General features: G+C 38.8%; 1 long non-coding RNA gene across 2 annotated transcripts; it reads left to right on the top strand.

Moving 5' to 3' along the window:
* The first annotated feature begins 480 nt into the window (after positions 1 to 480).
* LOC108038408 lies at positions 481 to 21,717 on the top strand. 2 transcript variants are annotated; one of them, XR_006417480.1, is made up of 7 exons: positions 481 to 849; positions 6,175 to 6,625; positions 6,685 to 6,749; positions 19,383 to 19,622; positions 19,694 to 19,797; positions 19,851 to 19,899; positions 19,965 to 21,717. It is a non-coding gene; the product is annotated as an uncharacterized LOC108038408 (long non-coding RNA). The 2 variants fall into 2 exon arrangements; XR_006417481.1 differs by having other exon boundaries at positions 19,383 to 19,649; positions 19,732 to 19,797.
* Positions 21,718 to 22,680: the final 963 nt, after the last annotated feature.

Below are 22,680 nucleotides of genomic sequence, written 5' to 3'. Positions count from 1 at the left end.
TGAGTTAATTGGCCATTTGGCAGGCTCCATGGTATTTCTAAATTGGATCAAAGGTATGATGGAGAAGCAAGAACAGTTGCCACCCACCACTGGCCATTTGGTTTTTCCGGCCATGTGTACTAATTAAAACCTGGCAAATTCGTAACCTAAAAATACCAAGGCTGCCCGAGCGTTTTGGCCATATTTCGTGGCGTTCAAGGAGGCGGAGCGTTTTCCACGTTCCATGTTTCCAGTTGCAACCACCGCCCACCGCCCGTGCCGCCCATGCCGCCCATGCCGCCCACCTGGAAAGAGCAGTAACGCCCGCCGATGGCATACCCATCTCTTTCGCACTGGAGGAGAAAACCCGTTTTCCACTGCACATGCGCAACTTTTAAACCGGCAACCCTCTCTCTTTCTCGCTCTCCCTGTCACTCTCTTTTGCAACGAGCGCTTTTGGCCAAAAGCGAACATGCAACACAACTAGTATGCGCTCGAACTCGGTAATGCGCACATCATGGGCGAGAGTGGGCGCGCAAGGTCGAAACAGGTTGTAGCGGTGGGTGGCAGTGGGTGGTTGTCTCGGTATCCGCAAAAGTAACCCAAAGTTGTGAATAACCCAAAAGTGCGTGCCCCTGATTGGGCCAAGGTGGGAGTACCGTTAGATCAACAGCTCCACACGACATAAACAAACACCAGAGTGCCAAAGTCTACCGTCACGTGCTTGTCAACGTCTCGGCGGTTTTGTAACGCCCATGACCCCGGGCACGCTGAAGCTTTACAAGTGACCCCCGGTCGCATGGACTTTGCACTGGGCCAACGGTAACTGCTACTACCTGAACCTGAGCCAAAGTCCCACAGCGCTTTCATGTAAGTATTGTTCAGTCAACAATTGCGTGATAGTGCATTACATAACCATCTATCAGTGGTTCAAAAGTGGCTGCTGATTCTGTATTTAACTTAAGAGGATTTTATTAACACAATAGATGTAAAAACATTTATAATACAAAATAATAATAATATTATATTAATTTTCTATGTTGCTTTTCTATGTTCACTTTTCGATTTTTAAAAACATTTAACTAATTTATTATACAAATACTTGAAAGCTTAGTAAAAACTTGAAGGGATAATTATAAAAAGCCAGTACATAAATTACTAACTCACATTCTTTTTAACAATAACAATTGGCAATCAACAATGAATGACTAAAGATATTCAATATAGCTGATTAAAATTTACTATTTAGGACGACCCGTAAACATTAGTAACTCCACTAACATTAAATTAAATTTATCAAGTCATGACTAGACAAAACAAGCTTCCAATCAGTCAAAAATTGTAATAAAGCGATTAATAAAAACATAAAGTATATCAAATTTAATATAAATTAAGTGCTGACATTGCTATAATTACTATAATCAATTTATTGGCGAGTTAGTAAAACTGGCAGTTACATACATTTATTTACAATCATTATAAAATCAAGTCCAATAAATTTTACGTTTAAAAAGTATTTCACAAAAATTGTAATTGATTGAACTTAAAGGTAAATACCTTTAGATATTTGAAATAAGTCTTATATTTACAAGAAAGGGTTTGTTATTCAACTTAAGGTATTATTCAAATTATGTAAATGCTATTTATAAGACAATCGTTTTAATAGAAATTTTGTTATGTGTGAAAAGTTAAGACTTTATTTAAAGTTGGTTACAAAAGTTTGGTTCCTTTGTATCAAAGGTGCTGGACCATCGGACTGTGGCTACGTTTCCATTAGTTTTCCTTGGCGAGCAAAGAAATTCCATGCAATGGGTTTAAAAAAATACCTGGCGCAGCGACTAAGAGTTTTCTCCTGCGCTTGTTATTTATATTTTTTATTCGTATGATGAAAAGCCACGCAACTATGTTCGTCGCGTGTCTGGGACCATAAACAGAAATTGTTTCGCAAAACGCCTCCGTCGCTTTTGCGGGCACCATCGACATTGCAAAATAAACCTGCCCAGCGAGAGAAACAAAAAATTATCATGGGCAAAATAATCGTATTCATAAATAAATATGCTTTTCCATTTTCCCCCCCCAAACCCATCCCCGTCGAAAACATATACGATATGAGGTACACCCTTAGCCTAGGCAGCTATTCATCAGCGCATCATGTTTAAGCGTTCGTGGCGTCGATGATACAACCGATAAGAGACCAATTTCGCAATTGCGGCGCTGGAATTTTTAATTAGTTCAAGAAAGCCGCAGCCGGCTGTTGGCCAGGTAGCTCAACTACCACACTCACTCTTGTTATGGCCAAAAGGTATGGAGCCAGTCGAGAACGAAGTAATATCCTCCGAAGCGCACACGAAACGCAAACTAAATTTGCATACTGCTTTGAAGGTCCGAGAACGGCCATAAAATGTATTAAACTAAAGTATGTGTTAAGTGCACATGTCACAGGTCAAATTCGCTAGTGTTATGATTTATCTTTTTTTCGATTCTTGTGAGGTTTTTACGTTTAGAAGGAATGAAATTGGGGGTGGTTGCCAGTCAAAGGAAAATATAACAGTATAAAACAATAATTCTTAAATTGGAAATGAGTAAAAAGTAAAATATTATTTCGTTATTTTATAAGGCAGTAAATTTACTTTATTGCTTCATGCAAAAATGCAATCATTGCTTGTATTTTTGAAATTAATTTATAATAACCATAATTATGATAATAATTACTGCATTAATTTCCCATTATTTATTAATTTTTGCCCTCAAAATATAATTGCAAAAACGTTATATTTTTCGTCTGCATTTCGCATTCTCAAAATTACAAAAACCTAGCTCATTAAATTTAATGTTAATAAATAGATCAACGAATTTCATATAAATCACTTAATTTGCATTATTTTCGCCTTAAACAGTATAATTAAAGTCAAAAAAGTGAACATGCAAGCATATTATTTAAATCACTTCAATCTTTCCTGCTTAGACCTTCCTTATTCGCTATTAAAAGCCAAGCTAATTAACAGTTTTGTTTTGGTCTTTGTGTCCAAAAGTATTTTGTTTCCGATCGCGAATAAGTACGAATTGTTCGTGCTCATACGCTCGTAACTAACCGACTGGCTAGACTTTGTTTGCGGCTAGGAAAAAAATTGGCGGTTGCCAGCGAAGTATGCAATAATTAAAAACAATTCAATTCGCAATTTGCACCATAATAAAATAAATTACATATTCATTTATGCAGAATATAACCGCTAAACTGCAACTGCAACTGCAACACCGCAGATCGGCGACGGCCAGTTGGCCACATCCACATGCAACCGGATTGGGTGCAGTGGAGCAAGAAGTTGGACCTACACGAAGGGTCGTTGCCTGCTTTTGGCTGTGGGAATTGCGATACCTTACGTACTCGATTGATTATTCCAAAATAGGGAATATATATTTTGAGTTTGGCCAGTGAGCAGACGAAATACCTATATTTTCTAAACGCCAACTTGACACGCTCTCGGGTTTTGGGTCACATTTCTACATTTTCTGTGCGAAAAATAAGGCCAACGCTGAATATTCATAATCCAGTCTAGGAACGAGTCTACTTTGTTGGCATGCAACTATTTCTCGCGTTCGACTAAAATAGAATTTTTTTCATTTGATGGTAGAGTGAATCCATCGTCTGCCTGCCGTCCTCCCATATGCGATATGAATACTTTTGAAGCGAAATGAATTTTTATTTTAATGAAGAGCGCCACTGCACGCACATTTCTTCGGGAAAGCCTTGTTAAGAGTGTAAATTATTGCGAAAGATTGCTAATTTTTTTCTAAACAAACATAACTTATTAATGCTTTCAACCCATTCTCACCATTAAATGTGGAATTTGTTTTGAACGAGGCAATGCAAAAATACTGCGCATGGTTATTGTTATAATTATGTCTATCGTTAATATATATTTTTTTATACATTTTTATAATTAGTAAAGAAAGTACTTACCAATAATTTATATCTTAAGCAGTGATTTATGAATATTAGTTTATGTTGATGATTTATGGCAAGCTTTGTTTTATAGTGTGTATACATTTATTTTTTACCTTTGATAGAAAATGTAAAATAAAAGAAATCTTTTTCATTCAGAAATCTTGAATTTAGTTGGGGTATCGTTAAGTTAACAGTTGAGACTTCTTCAAAAATCGTCCAGCTATGAAAAGCCCAACTATCCGCTGGGGGAACAGGTTTAGTTTATGGCTTTTAGGGGTCGCTTTTAACGGGAGCCACCGCTACAGTGTTTAGTGTTCGTGCTGGCGATTAAGCTGTTCATTCGCTTGGCACGCTTTTTGTGGCAACCCCTTGACTGTTATTAAAAAATACCAGACTCCAATTGCAGGAAGTAAATGAAATGTTTTCTACAAAAATTCTTAAATAATGTCTTTATTATTAACCCTAGCTCATCATAGGGGTGATCATTTCTATGACATTTAACTTTTTCAAAGTTAAAATTATAGTTTTAATTGAATTTTTGTCATGAACAGAAAAAATATCATTTAAAATTGATATTTTCCAAACTCGACACTTAAGCATTTAAAATGTCAAGCTTTATAATATTCATTAGATATTTGAAATTATTCCTTAACATGGCGTTAGTTTAAAATTAAATAGATTTACATATTTCAAACTGATTGCATTACCAGAAAATGAGCCTTTAAATTCCTTGAATTTCCTGCTTTAAAACTGGGATCCACCGTAGTCGATTATTTGCGGACTTTCCGTTTAACACTCTGATGTCTGATGTCCGTGTGAAAGGTGGACTGGGCGAAATGGAGTTGCGCCCGCAAAGGTCTGGCGATTGCGGACGAAGAACAGTGAATTTATAAAAAAATGTGAGTGCTTTCATTGATGTTGGTTTATCGGAGGTGGCATTCCCCGGCTTTTTACATTGCATACTGCCCATGAAGTCCAACCTTTTATTTAAATGTTAACAATAAAAATGAATTTGCATTTATTGATTTTCGGGCAGGAGTGTTGCTGTGGAGGCGACACTTTAAAAGAGGTCATATCCATATCCACGTAGCGAATCAGCCAAAGACCCCCGGGTTACCAACCGGTTTTCTCTTGCCAGTGGAGATTGCATTTTTCTTTTTCTTTACGTTTGCTTTTTTTTTTTTGACTAGACCACCTTTAATAAGCCTGTTAGATACGCCATCATTGTCTTCAAGTGGGCCAAAATAAAAGGAGCACATACGCCAGCACAGACGCAATAAAGTGTGAGAGCAGGAGCCGTAGATCCTGCAGTAGCCGTTTGTTAAGCCTTTGTCTAGCAGCCATTTTAAGTGCCATAAAAAACTCCAAAAGTTGTAGGAACAATGTAGACAGCGTGTTTTCATTTTATGCGAATTAAGCTGCCACTTGAACAACTTTGCCTCCACCAGCGACTGGACCGCCGAGACCGACACTGACAACAACAACGACAACGGCAACGGCAACGACGACGACGACGTCACTGACAGCGGCAGTGGCAGTGGCAGTCCAAGAACAACACACACGAGGCACATCCACATGAGTGTTAGGTACACACGATTGTTCATATGTGGATGGACTATAAGGGAAACAGTCCAGATATTTTCAATGAGTTTCAGTGCACGGAATTGAGACAGAATTTGATGTTGGGTTTATTTTTAAGCTATTATTTTATTATTTTTATTTATTCTATTATTTTTAACAAAAATATTTTTGTATCTAAGCTAAAAACAAATTGCTTAATTAAAATAAATATTTATAAAATATATACATAAGTTTTTCATTAAATTATAGCATTGAACTGTAAACAATTACTTAACATATAATATATCTTAACACTTTAAAAACTTTACTTTGCTTTTTAAGCTTCCTTAAAATGTAAAACTAAGTTTAACTTTTAAGGAAAACTAAATGTAAATATTTCTAAGACCAACACTTTTTGAATTTATACATTTTATTTTAATTTTTGGTACTTACAATCGTTTTTAGCTATACAACATCATAATTAATATGTTTTTTAGAATATTTGTAAGAGCATTTACCATTTAAAAATGAGAAAAAGTTTGGATAATTTTAATAATTTCTATTTATTTGTTATAAATAAATTACAAATAGCTAACACACTTATAAGCATATCTATTGGAATTTCATCCCTGAATGTTCATAAATTTTCTACCCCTACGATCTTCGCTAAAATCTGAAAAATATTGCAGCATACTTTTAGGACGATGGCAGGACACGGCCAGGCAGCATTTCCTACAGGGCACGAAGGACATCCTCTTCTACATCAAACGAGAGCGCCCACAAGGGATACAGTTGTTAACGTGGCCAAGGAGCAGCGACTATGGCGGGGACAAAAACACAAACATGGTTGCCACGAGTGTCGCGAAGGACGAAGGACGAGGGCTTGCAGTTGAAGGAGCAGAGCACTTTATGTGCATATAATGTCCGCACACATACTGAAATCCAGGGACCCTTCGAGTACAGTGTCGGCCAAGTTGCGGGGAATTGTTAATATTGTCTGGGCCTGTAAGCAGCATTTACATGCTGGCCGACACCACGTACTACATACGTCCTGCCTGATGGACGGGCTCCTGCTCCTGTTTCTGCTCCTGTTCCTATTTCTGCTCCTGCTCCTGCCCAAGCGGATGATGCCGGCTTTAAGTAGGCCCGCCTGGTAACAGACATTGTTTTAAAAATATCTACATCCTTGCATTTTGCAGATGTTGAATTAACCGACGAGGCTTTCATTAGAGGCGGAGGATGGATCCAGTGCAGGGGTTTCAGGGTGAGTGTTTGCCATGTATGTAACATAGTACCGAGTACATAGGCTATCCTTTATACCTTAATAAGAGGGGTTACAAAAATGGGCAGTGGACAATGTTAGGTCCTAAAGTTGGCCTCTCTTAGGCAAGTAATAAGATATGAAATATTAGGATTCCGATGTGCTTAACTTTAATTTAAGGTTAGTTTCACACCATTAACAGAAAAGTTTAAAATAATCTAATGAAGCCAAAATTTTAATTTCTTTATATTAACAAGATTTAAAATATATACTTATCTTGGTAATTATAATTTGGTTCTTACTTGACATTGAGTAGTTACCACTTTTATTTCGTTGGGTCGGTTTAGATAAATCTTAAACTTGATCTATTTTCTCGACGTGAACAAATTCTCTGCAACTCAAAGTTGTATGCATTAACTTGCATTCATCTTCATATGTTTATGTGACTTGAAGAGTTTTTAATAATCCTTTAAAGTTAATAGGCGATAATGTAAGCCGTACTTGAATCCACTTTAAATGATAACTCATCCGATATATTCGGATTGAGGCAACACCTCACTCCAGTAATCGATTGGACACGGCATGGCAGCCGGATTTCGTCCTCAAGAGTCTTAGGTACGCGAATAAAAAATAATGATGCGAGAGTAAATGAGATGCTATTCAATTCAAATGGCGTGGGATGCATGTGAAATGATACGCACATGCGAAGGTATACGTATGCCCATATGCCATTCCAAATCCAAATCCATATCTATGTGGATGGATTCGGGACATGAGTGTGTGTGTGTGTGTGGAGTACATTGATGCATGGTGTATATACGAGTGTGGTATCCAGAATGTAACACACATGGATAGCTCGCTCATTTACCGCCTACTGTCGCCGCTGGCTGCCGGGAGTCATTCGTCAGTCAATCCGTCGTCCTCCCATTTTCCCACACCCACGCCCGCACCCATGTCCTTGCCCTCCCGGTACCGCTCCACTCCATGCTGGCATGTGCGCAAAAACCAGCGCACATTCGTCAGAATTTGCATTTCAATTCGAATGTCAGGATGACGGAGCGTCGAATTTGGGTGGCGTTGCCATCGGAATGAAAATAAATCACGCTGCTTTACCGCATAGGCAACTGGGAGATGGAAAATGGGAGGTGAGGAGATGAGGAGATGGATGCTGGATGCTGCGGAATGGGAACGCACCACAAGAGCAAAACAGAGCCACCATTAAACCAAAACAGACCCCGGGGCGTTCGTGGGGGTGGAACTCATTTATCCGCATTTTCTTTTTTCTTTTTTTTTTGTTGCAAATGCGAAAATGAATGTGGAAACTTTTCCGCCATCATTTTGAGTGATGTCAATTAGATTGATTTGATCAGCGAAAATATGTGATTTATCAGACAGCAACAGCGCCTGGGCGGCCCCAGGACATTCGTCGTCTCATCGCCCCCATACGCAATCTACATACATCTATCCCGACCACGGTGCGTATGAATATCTAATGCGGCACACACGTACGCAATCCGCTTCATCACTTGTTCGTTCGTTCATCTACTTCATCAATCAGTCATCTAACTAGTTCTGTCATCCTGCTCCATATGCTTTAGTCTAGATGGGAATGCAACTTCGCTCTTCAAGGGACAGTTTTTGGTAAATAAGATTTTCAGGGTCATTGGAGTCCTTTAAGCTTTGTAGTTAAATGAAACTTTAAGAATATGCATCAAAATGGCTTCGTTGATTGGGTAAAACTGATTTGAAAATAGATGATAATACAGTAAGAAGGCTGAAAAGCACAAAATATATTTTAAATTTAAAAATGATTCCTAAGTATTTAAGTTTTACTTCAGATTACAAACAATTTTATCCGTTTCTATCTAAATATATATCTAAAAAATATAATCTAAAAAATTAACTATAAAATAAAACATTTGTTTGGTTTACATTATTTAAAGCAAATTGCAAATTCAAAGATAAGATACATTGACATTGTTTAAACCAAATGAGGTTCTAGATATTAAAACTTAATCCACTTAGGTTATAGTTTTAAACATTGACTATTAATAATAAATTAAATTATTACTGCTGGTCTTAGGATATAACCCAAAATCATTTTTCGATTGCAAGTTTACCCACTACTTAATCTCCAAATTAGCTAAACTATCCCCACAAATGCTTATATCGAGGCGAATAACTTGTGTTATAACGACCATAATGAGGGATATTTGATTAACCGCCCTTCATCGGCCTCGTTGTGGGAATATAATATAATAACGTATCCGGCTGGCGAATCACTTCGCCAAACACAAGCGGCACGTTACTAGCAACGCCTACGATATTAATAAACCATTGGGCGAAGCACTTGCGGCGCCGCACAAAGCAAATAAAATAAATCAAATCGGAGAAAAGAAAGCAGGCAAATCGCAATCTGAGTGTGTTATGGGGGGAAAACCAAGGGGAGTCCCCCTTTGTTTTTTTCTTTTGGCAGCCCAAAATTTATGCGCGCTCTTTGCCCGGCCGCTCCCACGCAATGTTCCAAAGTTTTCCGGGGGATCGGGGAATGGAAATCCGGGAATCCAGGGGGATTGGGGGATCGGTAACCCGGTCCTGCGGTTGCGACGCTTTGTCCCTTTTTTCGGGGGTGGCTACATGTGTCAATAACTCATTTTCAAATGGAAATAACATCGAATAAAATTCGCGCTTCCTCTAGGTTTATTTTTTATAGGCCCCTCCTGCCACGAATGCCAGTGCCATGTGTGTCAATCCATTTATTCTTGTGTTGGCCGTGGTTTGGGTTTGGGTTTGGGCCATGCCACGGCCCCGTTTGACTGATGAAATATCGTGACAAGCAGTATAAAAGCTATTAAAGTCGAGTGTAGATGGCGCTACTTGAATTTGTCAAAATGTCTTTTTACGCGCAGCCGGCACAGGCAAACAAATCCAATACACGCCTATGGCAAAGTCGAACCGCGAATACCGCCCTTGTCACCTCCACCCCTCTCCCCACCCGAAAATCCACCACCACCACCCACACACACACACATACGTCATGGGGAATAACGGGTGAAACTTTGATTGATGCCGTTGTGTCACGCAGGCGCGCATGTGGCTAATGGGCGGTCGCCGGCATAAAAAACAGAAACAGTCGACTTTTCAGGGAGACGGGGGTCGCCGCAAATCAATTGAGTGATGTTGCCAATTTGGGCATTGTTCGGGCCGCAGATTTGGTGAGCTATCTTAATCGAGCCCCAGTCGCTTGTTTTAGTGCACTTGCAAAGACCAAAACGCCAGTTAGCCTGGCCAGCCAGTAAGAAGTACACAATAAAAAAGTCTTACATTTTATTTAAGTCAATCAATAAAATAAAAACAAATATTTACATATTATCCAACAATTTAATTAATAGATTGTCAATACTAAATAGTAAAAATAAAGTATTTAGGTATTTTCATAGTATACATTTTTAAAGCAATTAAAAAATATTGGCAAGCAATTGATAGGTTTTTACTTTAGGAATATTATTCTTCAAGCAAGAAATATCTTTAAAAATTTTAAAAAGGGCATACATATATAAGTAAAGTATAAGTAAAGAACTTTTTAATATAATTTAAATTTTTTGGAAACTGTAGTTTCCAGTAAACAATTTGTGCAGTGCAGTTCCCCGCTGTTGTTCAAGTTGCGTCCACAAATAAACGCGCGCCCCAAATGCATCAAAGTAACGAGCTCAAGCTGCGCACCACAGCCCGTCGTGGTCAAAAGGAGTGCTCTGAACGGGGATGTCGCGGGAATATCCACTCAAATGCCCTACAAGCGACTGGCGCCTGCAGTTGTGATATATGAAATTAACTTAATAAAGCAGTGAAATATCGCCAGTGAATGGAACGCGATTCGCAAGACGCGATCAGCGGGCGCAAGGCGACTTGCTGCGACTCCATAAATTGTGGCGCTTTGGGGGTCAGCCAGCGCCTGAGAGATGTGGCATCCCGCAACACCTGAGGTGTCCGCTGGCTTACTTTGGTCACAGATAGCACTTGCTGGGCCTTGGGAACACAAGTCATGAATGTGAAGGGCTAATTAGGAGCTGTTTTCAAAACTTTATCGTTTCGACTAAGAGATACCGTAGTTTGAAGTACTGCAACAACTGACCTCTTGGGATTAACTTTATAACATCCTTTTCAAAAAGTTTAGGAAAAGAGTCAGAAAACATACTTTTGTGTTCGAAAGGTATTCGAAACGCAGGTCTTGAATTTGAGTTACATTACATTAGCTTGAAATATAACATAATTCTAAATAAACTTAATAGAACTTCTTAATATTGAATCGGTAAAAGTTACATAATGGTTTATGTTTTCCATGAAGGTAAATGACTAATAAAGGATAGTTTGTTAAGCCTTACAGTTTTATATAAAAAAATATTTAATCTCAAACATTTAAATAATCTTAATAATAATAATAATAATAATAATAATAATCTTAAGCCTCTTGAAATAAAATTGGGTATCGTAAACTTAATTTTCATAGTATCTAATTACTATAAAGTGATTTTAGAATTGGCTTTAATTTATAAACAGAATTTTACTCGCTTAGGATCGAATTTGAACCACATCTTTAATTATATAGGACTTAAAGTTTAATAGACAAGAAATTCACCCCGTTCAATTAAAATTTTGCATAAGAAATATTTAGTCGGCTTAATTCGAAATTCCCCCGGGAGTTTGAGCTGTCGAATTGCATTCGAAAGGACCCCAAAAAGCGATTGTGGGGGTCTGGTCACCACAAGAGTGTGCTTGTGCCCCGATGATGGCATTGTGCGCCATTGTTCAACGGAGCCCCATTGTCTGAGCTAAATTAAGCAAACTTTGCATGGGCGCCTTGCATAGTTTCGTCCCAAATCAATTCACCCGGAGCCCGAGGACTCCGGCATCTCTGCCCACCTTATCTCCGGCCTCCATTCGCTCATCCCCCCACCACTCGTCGGCCAAAAAAACAGAAGGATTTGGAAAGTCACACCAGATATAGACCTCGCAACACCCTGCCGGCCTTAACTTTTCACTGTAAATGTGCCGAATAAGCCGTAAGCCGCCTGCCTCTGAGCAGAGCGCAATAAATTACGTTAAAGACGCCAGGCCCAGAGAACCAGACCCAGAAATTTGCATTCCATTCCATTCCAACACCACCCCTTCGACTTCGACTTCAACGGAGCCACGGCACACGCATCATCATAATTAATAAGAGACAATTTGACAATGGCCCTTTAGCGTTAACAGCGATATTACTTTCGGTGGCAAAGTGAGCAGCCGCCGGAAAAGGGAAAGCACACACACACACTACACACACAACACACTCGCCGGATGGAACACACCCCCTTGCCATTTTGCGCCAAATTAAATTCAACCTCAATTGAGGGGTTAATTTCTATCACCAGGCAAACAAAAACAAAAACGCCCAGCCCGCAGACGCTTCGTGGGGTGGCCTCAAAAAAAGGGGGAGTGGATGGGTGGTTGGGTGGTGGGTGGGGTGGTACGTCGCCCCATTATCTGCATCGAGTTCCACATAGAAAATCATTACGGCATTCGCACCATGAGACGTATTCAATTTGAGTGTCGTTGAGCTCTTTATTACGTTAGTGTGAAAGTCGCGTGCACCGAAAGCCCGGCTGTACACTGGGAGAAAAATGCCAAAGGCTTTTAGGGTTGAAAGAAATGTTTGGAAAAATGCATTCAGTTTATTTAGAATAGGTTTCGTTTTGGTTAAGTGAAAACTTTATTCAATTTGCATATGTTGGGTGTTGAAAATTTATTTCTCGTTCATAAATATTACAGAAGTATTTATTCTCTTAAATTTTGTAACTTATTAAAATATGTATAATATTGTTACGATTTGGAACAACCTAATTTAAAGTTAAAGTTGCAATTCTAAACTTAGATAATTTATTAGTTTTACAACTTACATAGATAATTAAGTAACTTAAAGTGGAAGACTGGTCTAAATATATAGTTGTAATTTTTGTTGAATATTATTTTATTTTACAAGAAGTTTTCTTCGGATGTGGGTAGTTTTTTAGTCTTTCTCTTTAATTAAAGAACTTATAATTATTTTGTGTGTATCGTCCTGGGGCATCCCACCTCCTGCCCCGCCCCCTGCGCCCTTGGCATTCATTCACGGTGCGTAAGTCACAGCAACAACAATAACAGAGCCGGGCGTTTGGTGGAGGAAGTGGAAGTAAATTGAAAGCATGCTGCGCGGCCAGAAGAGGACTTCTCCCGTATCCCTAACCCTTCAATTGGCAGTGCCACGAAATCCATTAGCAGGCAGCGTGCGGCGAGGAGAGAAAGCCAAGAGCCAGCCATCCAGGCAGCATCGACAAACGGTGACCATGAGGCTTTTATGCACGGAGCGTCCTGCCTCGCTTTCGGTTAACCATGGGCATGCCACTCCACTCGATTCCACTCCTGGCTTTCAATCTCGACGAGACTCATAAACATATGCGCCTCACGTCGTTTGGCGTGAATTTAATGTGGCAGCGTTGGAGTAGACGACACCCCCAGCAGCAGACCAGTTAGGCAGGCAGACGGTTAGCCGTTCTTTGATGAGGTTACTGACTTTGGCGAATTAACTCCCACTGTATTGCCACGGGCCTGGGGTCGCTGGCGAACCGGAAACCACTGCATTTTGTTGGCCCAAAACCGGGGTGGCACGCTTCAACGCCTCGGAAAATCTCAGGGGACACTTTAGCAGCACAATGCAGCATTTAGATAAACCGAGACTTTAGAGCCCTTTCGACTTGGCCGGAATAAATGTTAGAGTTTGCTGTTTAGAGGATGGAGGGGGCGGAAATCAATCCTTCTTCGCGGGGGTGCGTCCTTGTAGCCAGATTAGTTAAATAGTACTTCAAGGGGCAAGCAGAGCCAGGAGTTTGTCTTCCTCATTTAATTGAAATTAATAGCTGCCACAATTAGGGAAAAAAAAGGGAAATACAATTAAGGAAAATATTAATGGTTCCTGATTTATTTATTCTTCAACATAATAAATATTATTTAAATACTTTTCTGGATTTTTTAATGGATTATATTTATATGACTGACTTATTACCCCAATTTTTTTTAAAAACTTATAACTAAGATAATTTTCAAATATTAAAAGGTACTTTGTGGCTTATGATTTAAATACTATCTCTGTGTTCTTTAATGGTTTATATGACTAATTACTCCAATATTTTTTTAAACTTATAACTAAGATGATTTCCAAATATTATAAAGTACATTTTCGGTTTGAAAAACAGGTACTTATCATCTACAAAAATAAATACATTAATTTTATGAATCGAGAAAAAAACAAAACTAAACGATTTTTAATCGCATACAATGTTTTTATATTTACATATAAACATTTTAGAAATAACATTTCAATGTAATAACTTACTTCCAATGGATATAAAATCCTTTATTTTTTTGGGCAGCATATTTATATCACTCTACTTCCAATCAAATTAATCACTACAGAACCCACCCCATAAACAAAAGACTAACTTAGTCAACATATGCCACTAAGCGTGGCTGTTCTTTTGGCCACATTTCACCGGATTCCGGCCCTCCGATCTAATCAAACAATCAAATAGAAATAATCGGGCATATCAAAGCCCCACTACAAGTGCCCCGAAATCCAATTGGGACGGCTCACCGATGTTAGCTGCCATAAATTTTATTTATTTATGTGTGCACCGTTTTGTTTTCCGCTCTGCTCTGGTCTGGGAAACGGGAAAGGGAACGGGAAAGGGAAACGGGAACGAGTAGTATATCGGCCCGAAAATCGACCATGAATATCAATGGGGGGAATTGTGCGTCATCGGCACGCGCCGGCTTCATCCGATACAGTGACTGTATGGCTTAGCCTTGCCTCCAATCTTGGCCCAGACGGTCGTCCTTTGGTGGGCTTTTGGGTTTGAGGGGGAGGGTTTTCGGGTGTTCCATTGATATTGTTTTTATCAGCCAGACGAGGGAGACCTGGAGACCTGGACGCGGACCTTAAGCACTTGTGCTCCTGATGCGTATTTAATTTTATTTTATTTGGGATTTCTCACATCGCAGGGGAAGTAAATCACGGCAGTCTTGGTATTTTTTTCCAAACCAAAATCGAAAAGTATGGCCCTTTTTTTTGGGGGTTGTGGTGGTGGTCGATCCTTATGGACCAGGATTCGATATCGACACTATAAACATATGTGTGCAGATGTGTGTATTTTCCGGCTTACACTTGTCCCATCGAAGAAAACGAAGAAAACAGGGAAAAAGTGACATCGAGTGCTGAGTGTTGATTGTTCGTCATTGGCACAGAAGATAAATGAGTGTCTACCCTCGGCGGCAAAAGCAACAGCAACAGAAACAGCAGCTGAAGCTTTCGTATTAAATTCATGAAAGTTAAGTGCTTGGTAATTGATGTTATAAAATATTTATGACAGACAGCCCAACAGCAGGCAGTTCCGTTGGCAGAACAGGTAGGCGAGTAAGAGTTCACACCGCTTTAAGCGTCGCAATCGTCCTGAGTCCTTCGGGCGGACTGATGGCCAAAGTTAGATTTGGTCCTAATTGACATTAATTATTTAAAAGGACGTCGTGCGATTCCTTCGACCTAAGAGCAGCTCTTTTCCCTGTGAGCCCTTAAAGTGTATCAAATAACGGGAAGGGAAGCTAAGCCGAAGTTTAAGTACCCTTGCAGATACAAATGTAGCAAATTTATTTGATCGTTGAGAACCATAAAACCATACGGCCAGTTTTACAAATGTATAGTAGCTTTTCGATATAGTTACCTTATTTCACATATATAAAAAAAAACGATTGCGAAAGTTGTAAGTCTCAAGCTTTTATACCAAGAAAGCAATATCATGTCGATCGGAAATATCTTCTTTAGTTCGTTACAAACTTCTGACCAAAATTATAATAACCTTTCAAATCAACCCGTAGTCGATAGTTTAGGTACCCATCTGCATAAAACAGTCATTCTTTTGGTTGTGGCTCCTATTTTGACTGAGTTAAGACAAAAACCCCTGAAAAATGTTGTTTAGGGAAAAAACTCCGAAAAATCCACTTTAGTTTTGGTTTTTAAATCAAAACCCGGAGAAATAATGTTCTAATGTTGGAATGTCATACCTCATTGAATTCGTTATAAAATTTCTGATCGATTGGCATTCACAGTTCAAAAATTAAAATTTGGTCCAGTTTTCGCAAAAAAGAATGAATGAAAAATTCGAAAATCGGTAAAAAATAAATTCTTTCAAATCAACCTGAAATTGATAGTTTAGGTCTTTAGATGCACAAAAAAGTCATTCTTTTGTCTGTGTGTCTTATTTTGGATAAGTTTTGGCGAAAAAGGTCGAAAAAATCAACTCATTTTTTGTTTTTTTGTTTAAAACCCTGGAAAATAATTGTCCAGTGTTGGAATATTATACCTTGTTGCATGAGTTATAAATTTTCCAAATCAATTGGCGTTGACAGCTAAACAATTTTTATGTCATACAGTTGCTAAATATCACGATTCAATCCAAACATGCAATTATAATGGATTTCTAGGAATCCATTATTGCTAAAAAAAACAATAGGGTACCACTTTTACTCTTTGGATTACAATATTAACCTTACCTTGAAAACGTTAAGAAATAAAATAAAAATATATAATTTCGAATTCAATTTAAAAATACTTAGTTAATGATTCATAAGGTCAATAATTTTGTATGCTCATTTTTAAAAATACTTAGTTAATGATTCATAAGGTCAATAATTTCCTATGCTCATTTTTGTGATCTACTTATCTCAGTGTACTCCATTCATTTCGACACCCCAGCCAGACGGCACTCAGGTTTTCGGCTTTGCTCACTTGACCGGGCAAAAAGCATCGCCCAACTGATAATGATGCTGTTGGCGACTTTGTGTTTGCTTATGCCGGTAGCCTTGTGCCCTGGTCCACAGTCCTTGGCCCTTGGTCCTTGGTCCTTGGTCATTGCAAGGGCTGGCTTTGATGTTTTGCCAGGATGATGAATTATATTTGACATCTATGTGCTTGGCACCCCCCACTCCTCTGGTATTAACATGTGTGTATCCTGCCACATTGGTACTAGTTAGGGGTATGGGAATGGGTATGGGTACTCGTGCATGCGCAGCAAAGAACCACCCACCGATCCACCCACACTCGTGTGATGAGAGCCGCTCTTGGATATGTTTATTTTACTGTCAAAACATTAAAGTAAACTCCCGCCGAAGCCGCCGCACAGGGTTGATTGTTATCAGGGGGCGGTGTCGACAGCGGTGGGTATTTCATCGAGGGTGGAAAACCCGCTGCAGTCACGTGGTTCTCGGTATTTGGTCCTTGGTCCCTGGTCCTTTCGGCCACCTTCATTTCGACTCCGCAGACAAGTCTATTTGCATATGTTGACGGCATACTCTAACAGATCCTGGTGGATTTCCTGCTTAACGGCCATGGCCATCACAACCCCCCGTTCTGAAAAACCTTTACACATGTGGCCGTGTGGCATGCCTTTTTGACAACTCATAACAATCACTCATCATAAACAAAGTCACTTTTTATGTGAGAAAGTGGCCTTAAAAAATATAAAATAGATGTGGAAGTGGTGGACTCACACAAATTGCAGGTGAAGCTGCAGCTCAAGGGGAAAATCCCCTCAGCTCATGAGTTAACGACTTGGCAATTAGTTAATTAGCGAACTCCTGCTGCGGCCCTTGACGTCTTATCCTCTTGATTCCTTTCGGCTAGTCAGTCATTTATCTATGCAGGCAAGGCCAGCCCCGCGGCATCTTGCGGTCAATTAAAACAATCCGCAAAATAATTGCCAAGAAATTTATTCGCTTCATTAACTTGTTCAGCGAAGTCAGCCGGAGATGAACGGACAGGCGAGTTAAGCGAACGAAGTCAGCCAGAAAATTAAGTGAAATAATTAAATCTCAATCGGGATCTATTAGATTTGTGTAGCCTTTGGCATTGGCTTTCGGCCACGGCCCTTGTCAGCAGTCGAGGGATGAACACACAAATAAATTTGGCAGGACGGCAGCTAATCTCCCAGCAAGGGGTTAGCGTTGGCGTTAACGATGACGATGACGATGGGGTTGAAAGGACCAGGCCGGTCCGGTCCAGTCCAATCCGGGATTTGAAAGTGCAACAATCGCTGGGCTAAAGAAGGGAACCCCGCTTTTCGACGCTGACAACGACCATTTATCACCCACGCAGCATCTTTCATAATCAGGCTGGCCTGGTCGGCAAAATGCAAATGACTCAGTCTGCGGCGTAGCTGCATATAAAGGACCCGGCCGCGGCTTTTAATTTACAACGTCCTACGTCCTACGTCCTACGTCCTACGTCCTACGGCACATGTATCTGTATCTATACGTGCAACCGGGTCCACAGAGTGGGTCTCTGAGCCACAGCCGCCATCTTCGCCACAATGCCAGACAAAAGGTCGACACGTTCCCATTCCGACCGACTTAATTAATTTATGCACTCATGGTCGGTCGCAATGCATCGCGGGGTCTCTTTCGGGAAAGGGGAAAGGGAAAGGGGACTGGGGAAAGGGGTTTTGGGATGGAGTAACCAGGGGTTTGGGATGGCCAGTTTAGTCGGTCTTCAGCCAAAGGTGGACATCATTTCTGGGGCTCTCTCTCTTCTTGAAAACCCGCCTAATTTTAAAATTAATGAGCGGCATCTTGATGGCCGATGGCAGCGATAAGCCCCATGATTTTGACTGTCCCAGAGATCCACAGAGAGCCCACGTCCCTGCCGCTCGATCACAGCTTAAGTAAATCACGTGTTTATTGGCACTTCACTTACGACACCGTCACCAGAGTATAGGAGAAAAAACCGAAGCCACGGACCGAAAAACCAAAACCAAAACGAAAACCAAAAACCAAAATGGCATCACTCTATAGGGCCTGCACTCTATATTGCCCCGGTCCGATCGGTTGGGATCGAGGCATCGGGATCGGGATCGAGGAATCGAGGAAACCGGACCGACTGACCAACGTCATTAATTAGCTGGCCGTGAAGTGTGGGGAACGAATGGAAACCGACGTGTTTATTTGGTTTGTATGCCCGTTCAACAGCCCAAATGTATTGGGGCTTCATTTAGGAGTTCTTTTGTTTTGAAAACTTTTGCCGCTCGGTACAGGGAAGCCTCGAATATGAGACAGACAATGTTTCACTTACAGAAAGTTTTGTAGTATTTATAACTAAACCGACTCTATTTTTCTATTATTGTATTATTGTTCATTTTAAGAAAATTAGCTTAATGTGTAATAAAAATGGTTTAGTTAATTTATTTGACTCTAGGATTTTATCAAGATTTTTTAATGGACTGTTATTTCTTAAAGTTATTTAAATGGCACAAATATAAAAATCAAATTGACCACATTATCTGATTTAATTATCTTGAAGTAAATGCTATAAAAATACTGCTTTAAGTTATCGTAAACTATAATACTACTTCTAATACTACTTAATACTACTAATTAACACTACTTCTAAGTGTGAAGGCCCATAAATATTTTATTAGGACCTCGACTTCGAGTCATCACTGTAGCCAGCTCGTTGTGTCATTTATTTTGTTTGACCGGAAACTCTTTATCTTACGGTGAATCTTCTTGATATTTCAGATGTGGAAAGCCCAAATGCCGATGCATTCTTGATTCGTGACATTAAGACAAAAATAAACTTGATTTTGGTATGAAATTGATTCATTCATTTTCAATCCATTGAGTAAGATTCTTATCCGATGGATGAGTCGGGCCAGCCTCAGCACTTCCAACTGTGTGCACATCCAACAGGTAGTCAAACCAGACAAACTGTCTCCACTTGGCAGCGGATTCTTTTCCTCCTCTTTGCTCTTAAAAATCGTAAGCATACATGGATTTTCAATAGAGGTAAGCATATAATTATATAATTAATGATTTCTTTTTATTTCTAGACATGTACTAAACAACACTAAAAAATTACACTTTCTAGGGAAAGGAAATATATAATGTTGTGCATTGGATGGAACAAGTTTTTCCCTGAGAAATTCAGTTGTTTGTAAGTCAGAATCAAATTACTTGATATTATTATTAAAACACATTATTTTTTAGTTTACCAAGAACAATCCAGACTGTATGGGTGCTATGCTGAATATATACGGTTTGTGTATCATTTTAGTATTACAAAATGTTATTACAAGCATTCATAAAAATTTGTATTTACAGAGCGTCCTATCTTCTTCTTCATCTGCCATTTGATTTCTTATGGACCAGCTGGAAACGATTGGAAATAAACATTTAAAGTTATAAATAATTATTGTAATGTACATAATTATCACTGTAATACTGTTATAATTCTGGTTCTTATCAATATGGCCAAATAAGATATTGTTATAAATATATTTATGTTTCTAATTGGATTACTTTTTAAAGAGCATACATTCTTGTTAAGAGATCTGAAAAGAGAGTTGCAATTATTTTCCTTTATTGCTAATATAAAACGAGATTTTCCTTTTTTAAAATTTGTTCAATACAAATTCAAGTTTTGAATATATGTGAATTCAGACTTCTCCAGGGAAATAGTGTTATGTTTTTGGTCTGTTAGAATTACTTACAACGATATCTGGGTAAATCAAAAAGTAATAAAAGTAATAGTTTATGCCATTTACTTCTGGGCATCATTTTGGGCAGAAATATGTGAAAAATAAAACTTAAACGTTAAGAGACCCAAATGGAAATAGTATTAAAACAAAACCGCATTATAAAAAAATATAAATATATAATGCAAGTCATATCTAGACTTCCAATTTTGTTAATAAAATCTGTTAGAACGGAGTATCGAATAGAAAATATAGTTCCAGGATTATTTCTAACAAAATACGTACAGTATTATAATATTTTTTTTGCCTTACATTAAATAACTATTATATTTTATCAGACAAAAAACATTCCAAAATCGTTGTCTTTGATCTTGAATCAACTAAACACGGCTTACTAGAATTGGTTATGTAATACATATTAGTCTCAGGAGTATTCTAAATTGAAGAGCCGTTAAATACATTTAATTTTTATTCGGAAACGCATTAGCAAACGATACATAAAACGAATTAGACGACATTATAAGAAACAAAATTATTATTTTAAGATCAATACACCTAGATCTAAGATAATTAAAAATATTACACTTTTTCGAATCGTATATTATAACATTATCTTAGACAACATATTTTTGGTTAGTTGTCTTTTTACATTATATGATTGAGATAAAGCAGAGCAGTATAATATGGGTTTTAATAGTCTGATAATCTGATATGCCTTCCATAGAATATTTGCGCAAAGAAAGCTTTTAGCTTTATAACATCCTTATCCATAAATGGGTTTCATTAGCCAAACTCAGCTTGCCACACTGTTATTCATGTTTTTTCTATTATATTTTTTTAGATAGTCAAAAAAATGTAGATTAACAATAAAACTACATACTGTTTTGCAGAATTGGGCTATTTTTATACTTATTTATTAAGATTCATTAAATTCTAGACGATCACGCATACGCCACTACTTAAAACTTGTTCAGCCCAAAAGTATGCAACATTTTTTGTAATGCATTTTGTAAAGCATACTTATATGTTTAATTATTGCCAGATACATATTGACATTCAACCGCATATGTTGTGTATGTATGAAACCAGTTTATGTGTTGTATTGGTTGTGTAAATTTATTTGATTTTATTAATTGCTAATCAATTCAATGCTTCAAAAGGAGTCCCCTGATTAATCTTAAGACACACGAAATGAAAATAATTATCTATGAGTTTCCCAAAAAATACCTTTATTACAAAATTAAAAGGTTACAAATAACATGTATGAATAATTTAGAAACTAGCTGATCGTATTTGCACTTCTGCTTATATAAATAAATACGCATAAATGTCCTTTAAATAAATTTGAATTTGGATAAGATTTAGTAATTTAAAATAAGTGAATTATACAGTGGGCGTTAATACTAAATCGTATAATAAATCGTATTTGCCATATATCTTGAACCTTGAATATTTAAAAGACAAGCAATTTGTGAACGAACAATACTTAATCACCTTAATATCCACTATAAATTTGATCCAGTTATTGTGCATTGTTATAAGTCATAATATCGCAGGCCAAGCTCGGGCCGATAAAGGACGGCTGGGAATATATTTATTGTTTTCCGCTCACTACCTGAATACGAATTAGCATCGCAACCATCCCCCGTCCGCCCCGGCCAGCATATATATACATATATACGAAAGTAATGTCTTGAGCAGTCGCCGGATCGTGCCCCATAAATCATGCCAAACTGAGTTCGGGTATAGAAAGTCAAAGTAAACTGCCATCACTTAAAGTCATTCAAGCATTTATTTATGTCAAAACATTGTCCGCTTAGCTGCTGCGAACCTTTTGGCAGAGGAACCCAAAGGGTCAGTTGGCCAGTCGCATGTATAACTCAATTAAAGGCGGCTGTGTGCTCACCTCGCAGCGGGGTGTCGGCGCATTAGCCACTCCTCCATATCTATATATCTTGGTCCTCGTCCTCGTCCTCCGAATTGTCTTTAACTGCTAGACGATCGCACAATGCTCCTGCGGCGATCGGGGTCATTGCGGTTTTCGGGACCGTCTCCCCGGAATCTGCAGGACCAGATAGCCGGGTGACTAGACTGCATAGATGTCATTAGAAACCCGGCACCGATCCTCAATGAAATCGCCTCGCTGCAGCGGGCTTGTCTTTATTATCTGGGACCGGGGGATTCTCGATTCTCGATTCTCCTATTCCTGTTCCTGTGTGGCCCGCATCCGCAATCGGATCGCACATTTTGCCCACGACCGACCTCCAAGGGCCCTCAGTACATGATTCTGTTTAACGAGAACAATGTTCTTACAGTCCCAACCTTGGCCACACCGCAGTGGC

This window comes from Drosophila rhopaloa, unplaced genomic scaffold (assembly GCF_018152115.1).
Source record: "Drosophila rhopaloa isolate 14029-0021.01 unplaced genomic scaffold, ASM1815211v1 contig_163, whole genome shotgun sequence".
Lineage (NCBI taxonomy): Eukaryota > Metazoa > Arthropoda > Insecta > Diptera > Drosophilidae > Drosophila > Drosophila rhopaloa.
Note: the sequence above shows the minus strand (reverse complement) of the source record. Positions and strands in the feature narration are given on the sequence as shown.